The sequence below is a fragment of the Petaurus breviceps genome, unplaced genomic scaffold (assembly GCF_028583685.1).
Source record: "Petaurus breviceps papuanus isolate PSGF00001 unplaced genomic scaffold, PetGlider_PUasm1.0 90779, whole genome shotgun sequence".
Taxonomy (NCBI): Eukaryota; Metazoa; Chordata; class Mammalia; order Diprotodontia; family Petauridae; genus Petaurus; species Petaurus breviceps.
Genome location: NW_027187344.1, coordinates 5,217,313 through 5,223,312, shown reverse-complemented (window position 1 = coordinate 5,223,312; position 6,000 = coordinate 5,217,313).

Here is a 6,000-nt window from a genome sequence, read left to right as displayed (position 1 = left end):
GCAGGCCAGGAGCTGAAGCTGCAAAGTGGTACCAGCTGCGCCCAAGGCATCTCAGTGACTTCTTGCCCTGGGGGCAGAAGCCCACTCACTACCAACTATTGGTCCCAAAGTCCACACTGCACTAACCTCTCACTTTGTCCTTCGCATCTATATGTTGATAAATCTGGAAATGGACACAGTTTCTACCAGTTCTGTCACTACCAGCTGGTGATCTGGAGTCCCTCCAGCAGGTGGTTGGTCAGGCCCACCCTCAGGCTAAAACACAGGCCTGGGCTCAACTCCCATAGTGCTGTACTGGCTGATTCCTGCCAGCCTGCCAGGCTGTCCTCAGCAGGAGGTTAGCTTCTCTGTGTCATTTTGTGGGTTCTGTAGCTCCAGAGTTTGTTCAGAGTCCCTTTTTACATAAATTGGGGGAGGTGGAAGCTGGAGCCGCAAGGAGGTTGTGTTTCTACTCTGCCATCTTGACTCTGCCCTCCCCCCAGTAGTTCTTTAAAAAAAATAATATTTAAACATTTTCCCAATAACATGTAAAAAGTTTTAACATTCTTTTTTTTTTTTTCAAATTTTGAGTTCCAAATTATTTCTCTTCCTTCCTTCCCTCCCCCCACTGAGAAGGCAAGCAAATTTGTAATAATGCAAAACACATTTCCATGTAAGTCATGCTGTGAAATAAACACACACACACACCCCAAATAAAGAAAAAGTATCTTCAATCTGTATCCAAGTTCTACCAGTTCTTTTTCTGGAGGTGGATAGCATTTTTTCCCCATAAGTCCTTCAGAATTGTCTTGGATCATTATATTGTTGAGAATAGCTAGGTTATTCACAGTAGATCATCATACAATATTGTTGTTACTGTGTACAATGTTGTCCTGGTTCTGCTCACTTCCCTTTGCATAAGTTCATGTAAGTCTTTTCAGGTTTATCTGAGAGTATCCTGCTTGTTATTTCTAATAGCACAGTAGTATTCCATCACAATCATATACAATTTATTCAGTCATTCCCCAGTTGATGGACATCCCCATAATTTCCAATTATTTGCAACCACTAAAAGCTGCTATAAGTATTTTTGTACACATTTTAAAAATCTCTTTGGGATACAGATCTAGTAGTGGTATTGCTGGGTCAGAGGATAACAATGGTTTTACAGCCCTTAGGGCATAGTTCCAAGTTGCTCTCCAGAGTGGTTGAATCAGTATACAACTTCATCAACAATGCATTAGTGTTTTAATTTTCCCACATTTTCTACATCATTTATCATTTTCCTTTTCTGTCATATTAGCCAATTTGATAGGTATGTGGCAGTAGTTCAGTTGTTTTAATTTGAATTTCTCCCTAATCAATAGTGATTTAGAGCATTTTTATATGACTATAGACAACTTTGTTTTCTTCATCTAAAAAATGCTCATGTTTGAGCAATGTGTATGAACTGCCTATTCATATCCTTTGACCATTTATCAATTGAGGAATGACTTTTCTATGAATTTGATCCAGTTTTCTATGTGTTTGAAAAATGAGGTCTTTATCACAGAAACTTGCTGTAAATTTTTTTCACAGTAATTATTACTATGTATTTGCCCCTATCCTATTTTCCCCCTGTTTATGCTTTTTCTCTCCTTGCACCCTGTCCATTCTCAAAAGTCTTTTACTTCTGACTTTTACCTCCCCCATCTGCTCTCCTTTCTATCAGTGCCCCTCCCCTTTCTTTTATCCTCTTCCTCCTACTCTCCTATAGGATAAGATGGATTTCTACACCCAACTAAGTGTGTGTGTGTGTGTGTGTGTGTGCGTGTGTGTGTGTGTGTGTGCGTGCGCTTATTCCCTCTTTGAGCTAATTCTGATGAGAGTAAGGTTTGTGCTTTCCACACTGCACCTCACCACTTCCCTCATCTTCTCTTCCACTGTAAAATCTCTTTTGGGCCTCTTTTATGTCAGCTTATTTACCTTATTCTACCTCTCCCTTTCCCTTTCTCTCAGTGCAATCCTCTTTCTCCTCCCTTAATTTTATTTTTTTAGATATCATCTCATAATATTCAACTCACACCTGTGGCCTCTATCTATATATACTCTTTCTAACTGCCCTAATAATGAGAAAGCTTTTAGGAGTTACAAATATCATTTTTCCCAGTAAGAATATAAACAGTTTAACCTTAGTGAATCTCTTATGATTTCTCTTTCCTGTTTATTTATTTATGCTTCTTTTGAGTCTTGTATTTGAAAGTCAAATTTTCTATCCCACTCTGGTCTTTTCATCAGGAATGTTTGAAAGTTCTCAACTTCATTGAATATACTTTTTGATTTTTTTTTTAAAGCAGTCGGGGTTAAGTAACTTGCTCAAAGTTACATGGCCAGTTATTTCTGGGTGTGGTGCTAAGTATCTGAGCCCGGATTCGATCCCCAGGTCATCCCAACACTGGGGCCAGTGCTCTTACTCGCTGTGCTACCTGGCTGCCCCTATACTTTTTGTTTTTCTGAAAGATTATACTCTGTTTTTCTGGGTAAGTGATTCTTGGTTTTAATTCTAGCTTTTTTGCCCTCCAGAATATCATGTTCCAAGTCCTCCAATCCTTTAATGCAGAAATTGCTAAATCTTGTGTTATCCTAACTGTGGCTCCACAATATTTGAATTGTTTCTTTTTGGCTGCTTGCAAAATTTTCTCCTTGACCTGGGAGCTCTGGAATCAGGCTATAATATTTCTGTGAGTTTTCATTTTGAGATCTCTTTCAGGAAGTGATCAGTGGATTGTTTCCATTTTTATTTTACCCTCTGATTCTAGAATATCAGGGCAGCTTTCCTTGATAATTTCTTGAGAGATGATGTCTAGGTTTTTTTTTTAATCATGGCTTTAAAGGTAGTCCAATTATTCTTAAATCATCTCCCCTGGATTTGTTTTCCATGTCAGTTGTTTTTCCAATGAGATATTTCATATTTTCTTCTATTTTTTCATTCTTTTGATTCTGTTTTGTTTTTTCTTGATGTCTCATAAAATCACTAGCTTCCACTTGTCCAAATCTAAATTTTAAGGAATTATTTTCTTCAATGGGCTTTTGTACCTCCTTTTCCATCAGCCAGTCCTACTTTTATTCAGCAGATTTTTGTATCTTTTTTTCCATTTGGCCAATTTGCTTTTCAAGGCATTCTTCTCTTCATTGGATTTCTGTGCCTCTCTTATTATTTGATCTAGTTCATTTTTTTAAAGGTGTTGCTTCCTCTGGTATTTTTTTAAGCAATTGGGGTTAAGTAAATTGCTCAAGGTTACATGGCCAGTTATTTTATGTGGGTGTTAAGTATCTGAGGCCAGAACCGATCCCGGGTCTCCCAACTCTAGGGCCAGCGCTCTTACTCACTGTGCCACCTGGCCACCCCAAGACATTATTTATTTATTTATTTTTGGAGGGCAAGGGGTTAAGTAACTTGCCCAAGGTCACATGGCTAGTAAGTGTTAAGTATCTGAGGCCAGATTTGAACTCAGGTCCTCCTGACTCCATATAGTAGTAAGCTGTTATTATTACAATCTAATCTTAAGGAAGATGAGAGGTATGTAAGTAACTACAGTACAAGGTAGGATGAGATAAGTTCATAGAAGAGGTCAGACAGGGAGGCCTAGAGCTCTGTATGGGCAAGATGGAGGAAACAAGAGTCAGAAACAGAGTGCTGACATTGCTAGTGGAAAGGAGAGTGAACTTCTTTGGGAGGAGTAAACTGACTAAACTCTCAGGGAAATACAACAGAGGAAACAATTTTCCTATGTCTGTCAGGAAAGGCTTATATCTATGAGGTTGGCCCTGGAGGTATAAAATCATTGTCAACATTCAAGTAAACACTTACCAAACCCTCACGATGGGCCCAGGACTGTTTTGGTGCTTTGGAGGAACATAGAAATGTAAGCTTTAGACCCTGGCCTCCTGTATCCTAAAGTTATGCTGATGGAGAAGAGATTTATAGATAATAATATGCAACATTAGCTAGACTGTGCTCAGTGTGAAGTGAATGGAATAGACAGTCAGTGCTATAGGGGTCAGAGGGGAAAAGAATTGTTTGGGCATGGAATGAGCCTATTAAGAAGTTCCAGTAGGTACTGTTATTGAGGTGGGAGCAAGAAGGGCAATGGAAGGACCTGATTCTTCTCCCTACAGTCCCTGTTGTCACCTAGGTGGGGTCTGTGAGTGGAGATTTGTTTCTGGAGATCAGAAGTAATGGGGTGACCTTACTGTATCAAACCAATGCTTCCTCTCTAATCTATAGGAACAACAGAGTCCCCTGCTTCTACTCTCATGACTTTTCCCTCTCCTACAGTTTCACATTTTTCAGACTCCCTTCATAGCCACCACTTTAACATAGCCTTTTAGTTGGTATTCTCTTTCCCAGATACTACAAAGACCTAGACATATGGCCTTTCTACCTGTATACTAAACCCTCCTTAGGAAACAGGATATCTATTCACATTGGTCCCTTTAATCAAATTCCACATGAGTGTCACCTGGTCACAATCTTAGTGCTACTGACTGCTGAAGATATGACCAAATTTCTCTCTTTCTTTTTCCTTGGCTCAGACTCATCAAGGGAACTTCTTGGTGCAGTTAGGGAGGTAAGGAAGTTATAGAGCACTGAGCAGTGGAGGAGAGGGCAAGGGTGTGCTGAAGAAAGCTTTTTATACCCTTCTTTTCAGTCCAAATATAAAAACCTCAAAGCCTACAAGGGTTAGAATGGGATTTGAAAATATTCCTTCCTTTGACACAGCAACTCAGGTACACAAGATTCATTTTTATGCACAGAGAGACACTAAAATGTACAATCAATCAATTCATCAACCAGCATTTATTAAGTATCTACTATGTGTAAAACACTATTCTAGACAATGAAAATTCAAATACAAAAGTAAGACAGTTCCTGCCTTCAAGGAACTTAAATTTTTAGGGAAAGAAAGATGCAATATTTTCACAAATGAGTAAAAATGGTTATGTACATATATATACAAACATGTATATATACATACATATATATATATATATACATATACATTTCTATGGGAAAACCCTATCAACTGGGGGAATCAGAAAGAGATGGCACTTGAAGGAAGTGAGGGGTTACAAGAGACCAAGGTGAGAAGAAAATGCATTCCTTGCATGGGAGGACAGCTGGTGAAAAGGCACAAAAACAAAAGATAGAATATGTTCAAGGAATGGCTAGTAGACCAGTTTGGCTTGAATAAAGAATGTGTGAGGAGAAGAAATGTGTAACCAGTCAGGCAAGACAGGATGCAGCCAGACCATAAGGGCCTTTAAAAGGCGGAGGTGCTTATATTTAACTATTTAGGTAATAGGGAACCACTAAATCTTTTTGAGTAGGCAAGTGACATGGTCAGACCTGTGTTTTAGGAATATTGATTAGGCAGCCTTATCGAGGATGGATTGGAGAGGGAGAGTTTGGATGCAGGGTGACCAATTATGGGGTGATTAAAATAATCCAAATAAAAGGAGATGAGAGGCTAGACTAGGGTAGTTATGGCACAATTAGAGAAAAGGAGACAGAGGAAAAGTTGAGTAAGTTGAATGCACAAGATTTGGCAACTCTTTGCATATGGTGGGGGTTGCAAGTTGAAGGTAAATGAAAGTACAAAATCAAGGATAATTCCTAGGTTATGAATTTGTACAATAGGAATGATGATATCCTTGACAGAAATAAATAAGTTTGGCAGAATGGTGGGCTTAGTAGGGAAAATGGCTTCTCTTTTGGATACATTGATTTTGAGATGCTTATGGGACATCCAGTAAAGATATCGAGCAGGCATTTGGAGATGGGAGCCTGGAGCTCAGGAGAGACAAAAGGCTGGATATGTAGTTTTAGAAGTCATCTGCATAGAGATAATAGCTGAATCCATTTAGAGAAAAGGAGAAGCCCCAGGACAGAGCCCGAAGTGTAACAATGCACAGGGAATAGGACACTACTGTAGAATAAAAATTTCTTGAAGGCAGGGACTTTTTTATTTTATTTTTTTA